A 17,142-nucleotide genomic window follows, 5' to 3' on the forward strand; every position below is an offset into this window, starting at 1 on the left:
ACAGAGAAAAAATGATGACGTTGTCAAAAATCTCTTAGCCTGCTCATAGCACATGCTATCCTGTGATCAGGAAAAGCTCTGTGTGGGACCCGGGACTAAGTGAACCTGATAGTCTGTCAATATCGGCTCTGGCACAAAAATAATAACTATTGTTTGTGGGAAAAGGAAATAACTTGATAACCACAGACCCCTCTTGTCCAAACAAAAGTTACTGCTAATCTTCCAGGTCCAAATAATTTTTCCTAATTGTCCGAAACACACCGTGTATCGCACCAACGGGCTAAGCGTACCATCTGTGTCATGCCCAGCAGTCAAAACAAACCGTCTTTGTAACTCCCAGCAGAAAAGCCTACTCTCTGTGTTATGTCCAGTGGCCCATGTGACAAATACCTCTCATACAGACAAGGGGATTACGGACAGGATTGGTACACCTTTCCCAGCACTACAATAGCCAGACCATCACAATCAAAGAATTGTGCTGTATCCTAGTCAATTCTAGATCCCTTGGCAAACATAAATACAAGTCTTTGGCTTCATGGAAACATTTGACTTAGATATTATGTTTATTTCAGAAACCTGGACAGACCAGTCCTCAGGCCTGGATATATTCTTCGCTACACCACCAGGATACCTGACACATAGAGTGGACAGATCAGACAGAAGAGGTGGTGGACTAGATATCATCTATTGGTCCCATATGAAGGATATTTTTCAAACTGTGCGGCTCGCACATTGTGACGCTCTCTCTTTCAGCACTGTCTAAATCTCAATCCTTTAATGGGTTACTTTTGTATCCCACATCGGGCCCCAGACATATCTTTCTCTAAGACTCAAGCACTATCTTTGAATCAACTACAACAGCAAAGGACTTCACCCAATTGGGAGATTTCAATTTATATCCAGAAAATTCCTCTGATAAACACTAAATTATTAGTTGATATGACGGCTAGTCTTGGTCTCCCTAGGGGTGGAAAGCCCTACTCATTTCACAGGGCATTTTCCTGATGGTATTTTTACAAATAGCCTTTCTTTGATGTATATCAACACTCTTCCACTTATATTGTCTGATCACTATGCTCTGATGTTTGATTTAACTCTGTCTCAAACTCCCCAACTAGGTAAGGTCCTGCCAAAAAAAACATTATTCTCGTCCCTGGCACAAGATTCAGTCAGGCCAATTAGATCAGATACTGTCCCTATCTTTTCCCCTGATCACAGAGAATATAAATGCTTCTGTAGACAATTAATAATCCTTACTGACTTCAGGAGCCAACTCTTTGGCCCCTGCAAAGGCATCCTATATTAAGAAACAATCCTACAGCCCCTAGGTTTACAGAGGCTCTTAGAATTCAAAAACAAAAGTGCAGAAGGCAGGAACATCAATGGAGGAAGGATTATTTGGTGCCAAAAAAGGACAAATATAAAGAAGATCTAGCTAACTGCAAAGCATTGATAGTAAGAGGACAATCTAGACATGTTATACAAAAAAAATTGATGCTGCAAAGAATTCTGTAAACAAACTCTTTCAAACTTTCAAGAAACTGACCTCTATATCAACAGAAAATTTCAGTCACAGTAGCCAATCATTTAGCAACACGCTTGCTGACTTCTTTCAAAATAAAGTAAAAGAAGTCTATGATAAGTTCTCGACCATCAAGGTTCCATCCTTGGAGGAATCGGCTTCTCCTTCTTCTCTCAGACAGTCTGAGATTTTTCTCAAATCCGCCGAGCCCATCTCAGAGCAGTTCACATCTCTTATTGAATCCCATAAGTCTGGTTCCCCACTCAATTCCTGTCCCCCTTCGGCAACCAAACAGGCACCTGAAATCATCGCTTTGAATCTCATATCCAAATTCCACTATATGTTTTCTACTGAATATTTCCCATTCAGTGGAAGATAGCCTCAGTGCTGCCCCTTATTAATAATTAATAAAGCTTATCTTAGCCCCTCCGATCTGAACAGTTATAGGCCCATTTCTCGCCTGCCTCTACCAGCAACGATGTGGAGAAGATTATGAATTCTCAGCTGGCCTCCTTTACAAAGGACAACAATTTAATTGACCCTACACAGCATGGGTTCAGAAGTGGGAAAAACACTGAGACAGCCTTGATCAAGGCAACAGAAAAGATCATATTTTTTCTGTCTGATCAAAAACAATCCATATCAATAGACAAATGCACCTCTGATTCCTTCTCTCATCCTCGTGGAGTGCCGCAAGGCTCTTCGTGAAGCCCAACAATGTTCAAGATTTATGTGTCTAATCTGGCCTGGTTGATCAGATAGTTTGGATTTTCACTTATATTGTATGCCGATGACACACAAATTGTTGTCTATTTAACTAAAAACGAGCCTGACACAGACTTGAGATACCTTGACCGCACGCAGGCAGTGAATGAATGGGTGACCAATAACTGCTTGAAGTTAAATTCAAGTAAGACAGAGGTCATCTTATTTGGTAAATTAGCGTCTCTTTGGTTCCATTTGTGGTGGTCACATGAGTTAGGAACTCTTTCGACACCAGTTAAGAAAGCCCACAACCTCGGAATGATCATCGGTGATAAACTTACAGTGTTCTTGTAAACTCTGTCACTTCGTCTATCTTTTACACATTTAAAATATCTTACCCTTCTTCCCTTCCAATCTGCAGAAAACAGTAGTTACCGCCATGAATCTTTCAAAACTAGACTTTTGTAATGGTCTTTACATTAATATGCAACAACAACACAACAATAAACTACAGATTCTGCAGAATGCAGCAGCACAGTTCTTACTTGGTATTTCCTAAATTTAAATCTGTCTCCAAGGCAATAAAACAGTTGCATTGGTTACCAATAAGGCAAAGAATTATATTTAAGGCACTTTGCACTGCCTTTAAAGCTCTCTATGGCATGAAACCGGATTCTCTAAATAACAACTTGGTACAGGCCAGCAAGAACCACAGCCAAAAACGCAACATACCAAAAGTCAGACATAGCTCATGGAGAGGAAGAAGTCTTGTGAACAGTGTATCACAAATTTGAAATACCTTGCTATTCCACCTAAAAAGTATGAAGTGGGGAGCGAACTTTGACCTTGCTCGCAGGAAGGTTGCTTCCCACACCATCACACAGCCGCCAGCTGCCTCGTTGCTCCTGCCTCCGCCGTCTCCCGCTCCCTCGTTCCCGCTGATGCGTCCCTGCGGCCCCGCCCCCCTAACACCCATTGGCCACCCCGCTCCCGCATCCCAGCTGCTCCTCCCTCCCTACCCACCTCTTATGGAGGCCGTGCAGCAGCCGTGTTCGGCACGCCAAAGGCAAGCCCGTCTGCGCCTGGACCGCGCCCAGCGCCAGAACTCCTGGACCCCGCGAATGCCACAACACCAGACTCCGCTACGACGACAGCACCCTCCACGCACCCAACGCCAGCCAAAACCACACCTGCTTCCAAGCCACACCGAAACGGACTCACAGACCTTTCACCTGCCACACCTGCAGCTTCACCTGCGACAGAACCATCAAACCTCTAATGACCGTACCCAAACACCTCCGCTGCATACTCCTCAACACATGCTCCGCACATGAACACGCTGTCGAGCTTTGGGATCTGCTCGACACCTCCGCCCCAGACGTGGCCTTCCTGACCGAGACCTGGTGGAACGACTCCTCGGTGCCAGACATCGCCACAGCCATCCCCGACGGCTACAGGATCACCCGCAGGGATCGCGCCAACGGAATCAGAGGAGGAATAGCCATCCTCCACAAGTCCTCAAGGTCGCCACCCACACAGACGACACCCTTAACACCACCGAACACTTGCACTTCCGGATCCACACCGACCCCACCACCACCCTCAGAGGAGCCCTCATTTACAGACCACCCGGACCCCGAGCACAATTCAGCGACTCCATCGCCTATCTCGCCAGCACCCACGCACTCGCCTCCACAGACTACATCCTCCTCGGTGACCTGAATTTCCACCTTGAAGACAACAATGACGCCAACTCCGTCACCCTGATCGACAGCCTCCCCAACCTCAGACAACTCGTCACCGCACCCACCCATGCCGCTGAACACACACTGGACCGCATCTTCTCCACAGGCACCCACGTCGCCTTCGACCACATCACTGAACTCCACTGGACCGACCACCTCTGCATCCATTTCACCTTCAACAAACCAACCACGCACCACCCAACCCAACAGCTGCCTCGCCGCTGCTGGAACAAAGTCACCGAAGACCAGCTGATCACCACCCTCGCCCAGAACCCACCCACCGACCCCACCAACCCAGACGCCGCAGCCCGCGACCTCAGACAGTGGATCGACGACTGCGCCAACACCCCCGCCCCACTCAAGAAACCCTCCAACAACCACGCCAGCAAGAGAGCCACCTGATTCTCCGACGAGCTGCAGACCTACAAACGCGCATGCTGGAAACTGGAGAAGATATGGCTCCACGAACGCACTCCGGACAACCACGCAGCCCACAAAGATGCCACCCACAGACATCACCACCTCATCAGATTAGGCAAGAGATCCTCCTTCAAAGATCGCCTGGATAACAACGCACATGACAGCAAAGAGCTCTTCAGCATCGTAAAGGAACTCTCCAGCGCCCACGCCAATGACATACCGCCCTCAGAAGAACTGTGCAAATCACTGGCCATCTTCTTCCACCGCAAGATCTCTGACATCCATGACAGCTTCAACACCATGACCAACCTGACTACGCCAGACCCCACCTCCCCTGTGAACACCACCAGCGCCAACCGCCTGACGTCCTGGTCCAACGTCAACGACGACGAGACACGCTAGGTCATGAACTCCATCCACTCAGGATCTCCGTCAGAACCATGCCCACACCATGTATTCAACAAAGCAGACGCTGCCATTGCACCTCAACTACGGAAAATCATCAACATCTCCTTCGAAACAGCGACATTCCTGGAAAGCAGGAAACACGCCGAAATCAGCGCCCTCCTCAAGAAGCCCAAGGCGGACCCCAAGGACCTCAAGAACTTCTGGCCCATCTCCCTGCTCCCATTCCCGGCGAAGGTCATCGAGAAAATTGCCAATAAGCAACTGGCCCGCCACCTAGAAGACAACAAGATCTTGGACCCGTCCCAGTCCGGGTTCAGAATAAAACCACATCACCGAGACAGCCCTCATCGCCGCCACAGACGACATCAGGCGCCAACTAGACAATGGCGAAACATCAGCCCTCATCCTCCTGGACCTGTCTGCCGCCTTTGACAGGGTCTGCCATCGCACTCTAAAGACACGCCTCCTAGAAGCCGGAATCCAAGAGAAGGCCCTGGACTGGACCACGTCCTTCCTCACCGGCAGAACCCAGAGCGTCCGCCTCCCGCCCTTCCGATCCGAGGCCACCGACATTATATGCCGCATCCCACAGGGCTCATCCCTCAGCCCGACGCTGTTCAACATCTACATGGCCCCCCTCGCACATGTGGCCAAGCCAACACGACCTCAACATCATCTCCTACGCCGACGAGACCCAGCTCATCCTCTCCCTCACCAAGGACCCGCACACCGCCAAAACCAACCTCCACGAGGGAATGAATGCCGTCGCCGACTGGATGCAGAACAGCCATCTGAAGCTAAACTCGGACAAGACGGAGGTACTTATCCTCAGACCCACACCCTCAGCCTGGGACGACTCCTGGTGGCTGACCACACTGGGAGCAGCACCGACACCCACCGACTATGCACGCAACCTAGGATTCATCCTCGACTCATCCCTCTCCATGTCTAAACAGGTCAATGCTGTCTCCTCCTCCTGCTACATTACCCTCTGCATGCTCCGCAGGATCTACAAGTGGATCCCGACTGAAACAAGAAGAACAGTGACACAGGCCCTCGTCAGCAGCAGACTGGACTACGGCAACGCACTCTACGCAGGAATCCCAGCCAAACACCTACGACGACTACAAAGCATCCAAAATGCCTCCACTCGACTGATCATCAACGTCCCCCTCCGCAGCCACATCACCCCCCACCTGAGAGTCCTACACTGGCTCCCCATCGACAAGAGGATCACCTTCAAGCTCCTCACCCACACACACAAAGCACTCCACAACGCCGGACCAGCCTACCTGAACAGCAGACTCAACTTCTATACCTGACCCGCCAGCTCCGCTCCGCCAGCCTCGCCCTCGATCGATGTCCACCGCATCCAACGAACAACCTCCGGCGGCAGATCCTTCTCCTACCTCGCCGCCAAGACCTGGAACACCCTCCCTACCCACCTACGGCAGACCCAAGACCTACTCGCCTTCAGAAGACTCCTCAAGACCTGGCTCTTCGAGCAGTAGCAGCACCCCTTCCCTCAGCGCCTTGAGACACTCACAGGTATGTAGCACGCTTTACAAGTACTCTGATTGATTGATTGATTGAACAATCTGCTTGCCTTTAGGAAAGTCTTAAAAACCTGGTTATTAAGTTCACTATGAACTTCGGCATAGGGCATTTTCCATTTCAGGTCTGTTAATAGGCCACTCTCTTTGAACTTTAGGTCTCAGGTTTCTTATCGAGCTAGCGTCAAGACACCTCTGGGTAACAGTGCAACCTAGAAATAAATTTAACATAACATAACACGCCTTTCAAATACCAATGGTGTTGAGGAACCAGTGGCACTGAGAAACTCATTTAGATAATAAAATAAGGTTGCGGTGCCAACTACTTCCAATCAGGATAGCCTAACACAAAAATAGCGTCCTGGATGCCATGAAGGGCTATTTAAGTAAATAAATATTCACCTTCCCTAGCGTTCTGATTGTTGAAAAAAAGTGACTTTCGTGGGATCGAGGCCGTTTTACGACTACTAAGCTAGGACATATAAAATAGGTAATATATCTTATTTCTGTCAGTGGCAGAGCACTCAGGTAATCTTTTTACGCTTCTCCCTAGTTTCCCATACACCACATGATTTACTAAGGGTCTGATTCTACATAGGTCTAAATAGAGAAGGCATTTTGCTTTTTCAGGGGCCACCTCTTGGGACAAGTAAAGTCTGTCTGCGCCTAATGCATGGAGTATCAGTGAACAGACGTAACACAACCTGGTTGATGTCTTAGAGCCCAAGGTGATTCACTCATTACCTACTGGACTCTTACAATCCTGCCTCATAACTGAGAGAGTCTGACTCCGTTACAGTTCTCTGAAGTAAGCAACAGGCAACCCTTTACAACCCTCCCTAATAAATGATACATCAATACATACTGTAAGGACTTCTGCACCAGAATCCAATCACTTTCATACATCTAAGCCCATTCGATAAAATATTTTGATTTATCTAATTCAATTGAAAAAACTGTTATATTCTTCTTGCTCTGGCAATGCTGCTCCTTATTGCTTCATTTATGTCTTTAATTGTAGTGCTCTTCTCCTTGTAATTGAGCAAATGCATTAGACAATTTCTAGAAAAGTAGTAATTGAGGGGAAAAGGCAGTAGCAATGAAATCATAGCAATTAATATGCATGGTTAATTTACTATGAGCGGTTAATATACTACAAGCAGGGAACAGCATTGGGAGATTAAAACTAGTGAAGCCGATGTTAATGGACTGGAGCATTAGGAACTGGAGAATACTCCCTAAAAAGGGTAGAGACTGTAAAAAATAGTGGAACAATGTACATTAGGATGGATAATTTAAAAGTGCTGTGTCATACTTATGATGGTCTTTCCCCCAGCTTTTTGCCTTTAGCCTGCATCTTTTGCTGATTATTTTTGTTGGCCTAGGACTCTTAGCACATTTTCACTGATAACCACTGATAGAGTACATGTGCATCTCCCTTAAACACAATGACATTGATGTAATCCTGACTGGCCTATTTGTTTTACTGTGGTAAATATTTTACCGTATACGAGTTTGCCATATAATTTCAGACAGGTTAAAAAAATAGCTCAATCAAATGAGAGGCAGAGTCCGTGGTGTCTGAGTCATAAGGGCTTTAATCATAAATGACTCGAGTCAATGGAGATCTATTCCATCAATACAAGGGTTCGGGTATGCAATGATGGCAGGAAAAGATGTCAACGTTTTATTAACAGTACATGACATATATAGTAAAATGACACAATAGCATTGAATACAGTAGGCGTGACAAGTGAAATGTATATGATAAGAACACATGTGCGTAGCAAAAAGGCGTGAACATGGGTGTGCACAGAGGCGTGAACTAGAAACGTCACAGAAAAGTGTCATAAGTGGGTGGATGCTTAGAGAATTCTTGCGGAGTCAGCTGAAACCTGTGGCCTGGATGCGCGCGCAGCTAATATGACGTGTGATTGACGTGCATCTGGAGGAAGCTAAGAGTCTGACTTTTAACACTAGTAGAAGAGACAGAAGTCTGACATGTCAGATCGACCTGTTCCTAAAACATATCTGATATCTTGTGTTTGGAGAATGTTTAATCTGGAGTAAAAGGTCTTTCGGGCAGAGGCTATTCTATACTGAATGTATGCGTGTCTAGGTGCAAATGCTTGGAGCCAGGGGCCTACCATGGTAACGGGAGCAATGAATTTCATGAGGGAGGACAGGAAGGCTTGGCCCTTGCTCTGCAGTCGGGGATATGTTTTCGTATTTCACTAGACAGGAATGTGTTTTCGAGGAGCTGAGCTGGCTACGCTGATAACTTGAAGGCAAAATACTGTTTTTGGCAGGCAGACCAGGCCGAGCCGGGCACCGCTCGCTTGGCAGGAAGTAAGGCAGAGGTCAGGGATGCATCTCCACGCGGCAGCTTTCAGAGGCAGAGGCAGAAGTGGCTTGAAGACAGAAATCAGGGCCTAGCTCGGCAGAGCCAGGAAAACGTGAAAGTGCACCATATAAAGACGGTGGCATGGCATACTTAGGAACTGAATTATCGATCCATTCATGGTGGATCTGATAGAGGACATGTTAACGTTGGACGCAAATGTATTTGCGTCATCAGATTCGGTTGTGGAGGGAAGTTACATGCACTTTAAACTCGTACATGGAGTCGATGGGGTACACGTTAGGGGACACACTTGACTATAAAAATTCCAATTACCTCATTCCCTCCTTGTCCCCTACGGACCCATTAAGATATATCAATTTTCATGAGACCATCTATTTGTTCATATAACATCATCTGTTCCTCTTTCTTTTTTCGGGAATGGGAACGTGCACTTGAACGGGGAACACATGCTGTGGCGCACAAGCCGCAAATCGCTGGCCCACATTGTAAACATAGACAACAACTGAATACTATGGTCAATATGATTCCTAGGAATGACAGTAGCTTCCATCCCCAGGCCGATACTACACTCCAGAGCCAACCGGACCAAGTCCAGGAGCCTGGATTCTGGTGTATCAGATGAGCAATCTCGTGAAGTCTGGTAATAGCTATATAGACTGATGGCGCGTTATTTGGAATAAATACGCAGCAACTGGATCCGATGACTCTACAAGCCCCGCCCCTATCGGCCAGGATGACGTCAAGGACAAGGCGGTTCTGAAGAACAACAAGTCTCATAGCAGACTGCTCCTCTGTTAAGTTGCCCAAAGCTGAAGTAGTCTCATTCACTACTGCTTCGAGAATTCTGGTTAATCTACGTATCAGTTTACTATTGGAGACAAATCCTAGATAGGGAAAGAATCCTTAATTGAAATCTGTATATTGTTCCCATGTAGTTTCAGTCAGATCAACTAGTGGGAGGTCTCTTTTGTGTCTAACAATATTAAGGCGGGAATTCCTGTGATAGTCAGATGGGGCTAGGAATACTGGTGGCAATAAGAATGCAATGAAACAGGTACCATCCCAGTCTGGAGGTAAACGGACATAAGCTGCCTGACCACATATAAAATAGAAATGTTGGGAAGCTTTGAATGTAGACTCGCCTTGATCACTGAATTCGACCACAGTAGTACAGTCACTGTGACCTAGATGTACTGAACCATTTTTTCTGACACACAATACACCTTTCGCTGGTAGAACTGATATGGATGGCAAGTCTGGACTGGTTTCTGACTGAACATTTAGAATCATGAGGTTAAGTGTGAAATTGCCTAATCCATACACTTCATTTTCTAGATCGGTCCCTGTCATTTGTGGAAGACCCTCTTCATTCGGAAAACATGCTTTGTTCATGACTATGTTCAGATTTCCCCATACCCAATTGCCGTGGGAAACCTTAGAGTCAGTGTCTATAGAAGATATTAGACTAAACCAGGCACCACAGGAACCATTATGTGTAAACGGGTAAGGAAAGAGAGGCAGAGCTCCCTTGTAGTTCTGATAGGGAGGGAGTCGGCCACATATCCAACAATTAGTAGCATTGTTGGTCTGGTGAGAATGGTGTAACATACGAATGAATGTGTTGTTGCACAGCGCAAGTCGATAAGACAATTCATGTGGGGGTAGAGCACTAAACGTGTGCTCTGCAGTGTTATTAGAAAAAGAAGGTGCAAGAGGAAAATACATGTATAGCATCCAACTCAAAACAATAATCGTAAGACTCAGAAAAAACATAATAAGTAATGTGCAGATACATCTGCTCCGGAGACTTTTACGATATTTTTGCTTCTTGGTCTCCTGTCTATCTCTCTCTCTATTTGGGTCTAACTTATACATTGTCAGAAACTGCCTAACCGCTTCACCCAGGAGGGGACTTAAACAATTAAACTGTCTGACTTACTAGACCTCAATTTCTGGCGATACTCCTCTTGGGGAGTTTTCTCTAGAAGGGGGAGTTTGGTATCTGTCTCTGGAATGTTCGAGTTCTGGGAATCAGGGTTTGGCGGAAGTCCATGGAATCTTTTTACGTGACTGGAGTGCACCCAGCCTTTCCGCCCTTCAAGTTTAACAGCAGTCCTGGTTGTTAACAAAACAATCTTCGGCTCCTTCCAGCGGGGCTCCAACGGGCTTGACCGGTCGAAATTCCGAACGACCACTACGTCCCCCGGAACCAGTTCATGTGGCTTCACCTCGGTGTTGTCTGGGAAGGCTGCCGCGACCTGTGAACGACATGATTGTAGTGCAGACATCAAAGAAGCAAGGTAATCTGTCAGCATAGTACTGTCAACATCGGTGATTTTTCGCGGCAGAGGCGTCCCCCACATATTAGGAGGTTTACCGAAGACCACCTCATACGGGGATAGCCCTGTCCTAGAATGGGCTACCATTCGCATATAAAAAAGTGCAACTGGCAATGCTACTATCCAATCCACTCCTTTCTCTTTACACACTTTTGCAAGGCGAGTTTTCAGAGTCTGATTGTGTCGCTCCATGAGACCTGCTGCCTCCGGATGTCGGACACAGTGAAACTTCCACTGGTACCCCAATAGAAGAGAGACCTGCTTCATAAGCTCAGATGAGAATGGCTGACCGTTATCTGAATATACGACACGGGGCAAACCGTATCGAGGGAAAAACTCACGAACCAACTGCCTGGCAGTGGTCGGGGCAGTGTAATCTGGGACGGGATATGCTTCTGTCCATCGGGATAGGGCACATACAACTACGAGGACATACTTAAAACCTCGGCATCTGTCCATCTGGATATAATCCATCTGGAGGACTTCAAAAGGATAGTCGGGAGGATGGAAACCACCTTGCTCTACGGGAATCCCTTTTCCTGGATTGAACTGACAACAGATCATGCAGGTACGCACTTTCTGTTTTGCTGCTGCTCGTAAATGCTTGTTGAACCAGAGATTCTGTACACTGTCTAACATGGCTTTTTCTCCTAAATGTGCTGGACTATGTGCTGTGTTGATGATAACTTGAACCATGGAGTCGGGGAAAAACCATGTGGTCTTTCCCCTCGTCATCCATCCTTGGTCTGTCTGGACCCCTCCTTGTTCAGCCCATTTCTTTATTTCATCTGGAGTGGCATGTGTCTGTATGTCGATGACATCTTGTGTGGGGTCCCTGACTGTCATACAATGTGTCAGTGAGGTTACATCAGTCTTTGTCATGTCCGTCGTTTGAGTATGAGTCAGTGCTGTATGTTTCGCTGTTCGATCTGCAAAATCGTTGCCCTGAGAAATCTTGTCTGTGACTTTTGTATGTGCCTTGCACTTCATGATGGCTATGGCTGTAGTCAAATGTATTGCTTCCAATAGGGCTTGAATGAGGGGGCCATGCTGGATCTTGGCTCCGTGAGAGGTCAAGAAACCTCTTTCTTGCCAGAGGACACCGAAGTCGTGTACGACTCCGAATGCATAACGTGAATCTGTGTATATGTTTACTTTCAGGTTCTTGGCACGTATACAGGCTTGGGTCAGAGCAATGAGCTCTGCTGCTTGGGCTGACAGGGTGTCAATGCGATGTGTTTCTATGACTTCAGTTTCAGTGGTCACTGCATACGCGGCCACTAACTCTCCTGTACTTGTTCTTAAACATGAACCATCCACATAAAGTGTCAGGTCTAGATCGGTTAATGCGACATCTGTCAAGTCTTGTCTGGGTTTCGTAACTGTGTCAACTACATCTACGCAGTCATGTGGAGTAGGATCTGTTGCGCTCGATGGTAAAAGTGTAGCAGGATTCAGTGTATTACAGCGTCTGATTTCTATGTGTGGTTGGAATAACGTCAATTCATAACCTGTTAGTCGTGCTACAGTCAGGTGTTGTGTCTGTGTTCTGTTTAGAAGAACCTCTACAGAATGTGGAACTTGTACTGTCAATTGATGTCCTAATACAATGGAGTCACTTTGTCTGATTGCTAGAGCTGTAGCTGCAACTGACTTTAAGCACGCAGGCAAGGCCTGGGCTACTGGATCCAATGTACTCGAAAAATAAGCACACGGTCTGTGTTTGTCTGCTTGTAGCTGAGTGAGAACCGACAATGCTGTGCCATCGCGTTCTGTGACAAAAAGTGTAAAAGGTTTGCTGTAACATGGTGTTGCTAAAACTGGTGCTTGACATAAGGCTTTCTTTAATTCGTAAAAAGCTTGTGTATGTTCCTGTGTCCATGGGAGAACAGTCGAAGACGCTGCCTCCTGTGTGGTCAACTGTATGAGTGGTTTAGCTAGAAATGCATATTGTGGAATCCATTGTCTGCAATAAGAAGTGAGTCCAATGAAGGCTCGTACCTCTTTCTGTGTCTTGGGTTGCGGAAGATGTGCAATTAACTGAATTCGTGCATACAACCTACATCAGTGGGGCCTTTTGCCCATAAATGTGCAGGAACATTCTGTAACCTGGGGTCAAAATCTCTCAATACATAATGTCCCTTAAAATCACGAAGGAACAACCTTACTCCTTCCGGAGAACAACAAATTACAGCTCCTAGAGCCTTTAAAGTCTTAATACCAAGCAAGTTTTCTGGACATGATTTTGTGAGCAATAAATCTGTAGTACGGGACAATGGACCAACTGCAAGGGGAACTGGTTTTGATACCTCATTAACAATAGGCTTTCCTGAAAATCCAAGGGAAACATTCTGTGAGCCTGAGAGGGGTGCCCCTGGAACTTCGTCGTGACTGATGGTTGTCCTGCTTGCCCCTGTGTCAATCAAAAATTTTCTATCTTTCCCTAATACCTGACTATGTACATAAGGACCCTCTTGATCTACAGGAACCTCAATAAGAGGCAAGCCAACCTCCCTCTCTAGGCTGTTTCATGTGTATTGCTGGTAATCGGGGTAGTCGGATTGTGCATACTGGTACATCTGCTGTGTGACATGTTGTGTTGCGGCAATGTGCTGTGGCTGTGGTACCGCTACGGTCTGTTGTGGAATCTGCATAGGCTGTATATTCTGTGGAACGTGTTGTTGGACCTGGTCCTGTCTAGGAGGACGCGGTCTCTCTTTAGTTTTACCTGTAGCTATGTTGTGTTTCAAAACTGCACAGTCGTTTACATAGTGACCTGGCTGTTTACAATAGTTGCATGTCCCTTTAACAGGAGCTGCTGAATTGTTGGACTGTGTCGTACCCCTTTTATGACCGTCAGCTGGAACTGACTGAGCAACTAGTACTTTCATTTTCGTGTCTTTCATACGTCTCTGTTCGTGGTCATGCTCCTCCCTGATTCTGTTCTGGTGATACTGTAACATTTGTAACATTTGGGAAGGCGTATTAGCTTGCCATGTGCTCTCGACTTTCAGTACACGGTTCTTAACCTGGGGCAATGAATTCTCGACTAATTTGGATACAAAAAGGTGTGGATATGACTCGCTACTTGTTTTCAGGCCACTATTAATAATAAAACATTTCTCGAATCGGGAATAAAAATCACTAGTGTCTTCGTCGGGTTTCTGTTTGCAGGCTGAGATTGCATCCCAGTCCTCCTTTTTAGTTGCTAACAATCTTGGCAAAACCTGTACTAATAATCCTGGTAATGCTTTAGTTTTCTCCCCAAGACCTACACCTGGGGTTCGACCAGTTTCTTCCGTTTCTAATGCAGCCCAATCAATCTTTTTGTCTCCCACCTCCCATTCTTTTTCTTTGAGTTTCTCGTAAATACCGGCAGGCAATAACACTTTCAATATTTTCATAATGTCGGGATAGGTGTAATCTCCCATGAGTAACATGTCTTTTATTTCACGGTGGAAACCTGCAGGGTCTTTATCATGACTGGGCACTATTTTCTTCATTTCCAATAATTCCATTTTAATTATGGGCGTGTATACATACACACGTTCAAAGGTATCATCAGGGTTCCGGATTGGATGTACTTCTCGTAAAGGATTCTGTTTGTCTAAGTGATATGGTTGCCTGACTGGGGGTGGAACGGAAACAAAATGTGGAGTCAGGAAAGTTCTATATTTGTGACGTTGTTCTAAAATCGTTTCAATTAGATCGGTACCTAGACCTCTCCATCTTCTCAGGAGTAAGTCTTGCAATAAACTATATAACGTACCTGGATCGGATGCTTGGTTTTCATACTGTATAATGAGGTGTTGGGTCATGTATATACCAGCTAATCGCTGTTCTTCAGGAGTAAGACTTAAGAACGTTTGCACTACTGAATCGTCTTTATATATACTGTCATCTCCGGCCCACTGTACTGCGGACCGGGCTAGTTCCTGATCACGTAGGGTATTGAGTTCGTGATAACCTACCCTTTCTTTCAGTACTTTATCAGTAGCTTGAAATATATGTTCAAGGGAACATCGCTCTGGTATCGGACAAAGGTAACGTTTCTTGTTTTCTACACGAATGGGTCTATCGAAGGGCCTATCAAGAGGATACGGTCTAGGGAGTTTCTCTCTACCTACATATGCCTCCATGTCTCTACTTGCTAGTTGCGAGGTTTCTGCTGTAGTCTCTGGTTCTTCCTCATCTGAGGTTTCTTTATCGTCTGACTCAGATTGCATTTCAGGCTCTCGACGGGCATGTATTGCTATTATTTCTTTACGGATCTTTCTAACCATAGCATGTACACAATTCTCTCGATCATGTTTACATTCTGCAATATTCTGACTCCATTTTGACAACTTCTCCATCTCTTCTTGCGGAAAACCGGACTGATCTTGTTCCCTTATCAAACAATTAATCAAGAATCGCAAAAGTAATGTTTTTGTCTCTACTTTCTGACGTGCCAGGGCTTCACTAATACACTCCGGTCTTTCTCCTGTTCTGATAAAATGATATATATTGTCTAGATGGTCTGGCATTTCTGGTAGTAACATCAAATAATTCGTAACACGTCTTAAACGTAGGGAGGCTAACATCATGGGTCCTGTTTTTCCAGGCACTGTATCATATCTGCAATCTGTAAGATGTTCTTTAAGCTTTTCGGCTGTGACTGCTTTAGGTGTTCGCAGCATTGCTAATTCTCTCATGGTTGTTCGTTGTACATGTGGCGGGGTGCGGTAACCTCCTGTAGCACCTCCTGTAACACCTCCTGAGGCGGAGGCTTGAGCATAACCTGGCTGTAGGATCGGTATCTGTAACGGGGTTGGACCCTGAACCGTGCCGGGCCCAAAGGGATTAAGCGGATGAATACCAGGGAGAATAGGTACGGGAACCTGGGGACGTGGAGGGGTCTGCTGTTGCGGACCTGGGGGCAGATTATTGTGGGGTAGGTTATTGTCAGCAGGTGGTACGGGTACATGGGCAGGTACATTGGTATATGCGGGAGCTACGTCGTCTAAATAGGAAGAAAGGAAAATGTCTGCTGCGGTCTTATGACGTAATTTAGTCGGAACCAATGGAGGGGGCAGATCTTTCGGTATTTCCGGGGTCGCCTTGGGCAGGCCCTCGGCCAGGACTGGATACAGTCCTGTCATAATGGCATTACTCTGTCTGTCGTGTTGTTCCATTCTAACTTGTTCTCCTTCTTCTAGTAGTTCTTTTTCTTTGGCTTTTTCAGAATCCTCTCTACTTTTCTCTGCTTTTCTGAGTGCTTTCTCTGTCCGTCTATGTGATTCTTTACGCCATAATTCAATGGCATCTTTCTGTGACTGTCTGGCTGTCTTTTTCCACAACGCTTCCTCTACTCTCATGATGCACTCGGCATCCCATGTCCCTGTAACGGGCCATCTCTGATTCTCTGCCAAGTCTTTCGTGTAGTCCACCCACAAGTCGAGAAATAATATGGCATCTAAGCCGTGCTTGTGGTACATAAAATGCCCAGGAGTGTCCCTGGGTGAGATGGGAACTGCTTCTTCAAGTATCCCTTTCCTAGTTCCTATCTGTCGTAATTTCGAGAATAAAGGCATCGCGACCTCGATCTAGACACTATACACAATAAGCACAGTAAGAAAAATGCGAACAATCACTCATACCACGACATTAAAACACATTGAAACATTTCGAAACGAACAACAATAACTGGATAATTGAATACTAGATGCACTGCTAAACAGTACAGATACACTGCTAAAACAGTGCAGACCGGATCTGTGTACCCAAACCCGTCTTGACCGGACACAAATTAATGCACCCGTTTTGATGCGTCCCCAGCAACGGTACTCACCGGGAAGCACGGAACGGAAGGCCTCGGAAACTTGACTGGACTGGACTGACGTCACTGCTTCTGCTGCGCACTACGCATGCGCCTCGACACTACAGGTGGGCCTCTTGATACCTCGGACACTGCTCTCTCGGCTGGGCTCTGGTCGGGATCCTCCGCACTCCTCACCGCCTCGTCTGGATGTCAGCCGCAGTCTCCGTCACCTCCGTAGGCCTGAGGGAGATACAGGAAATCCTGCAGATGCGCATGGGGTCCGTC

The sequence above is a fragment of the Lissotriton vulgaris genome, chromosome 3_1, assembly GCF_964263255.1.
Source record: "Lissotriton vulgaris chromosome 3_1, aLisVul1.2, whole genome shotgun sequence".
NCBI classification, from domain to species: domain Eukaryota; kingdom Metazoa; phylum Chordata; class Amphibia; order Caudata; family Salamandridae; genus Lissotriton; species Lissotriton vulgaris.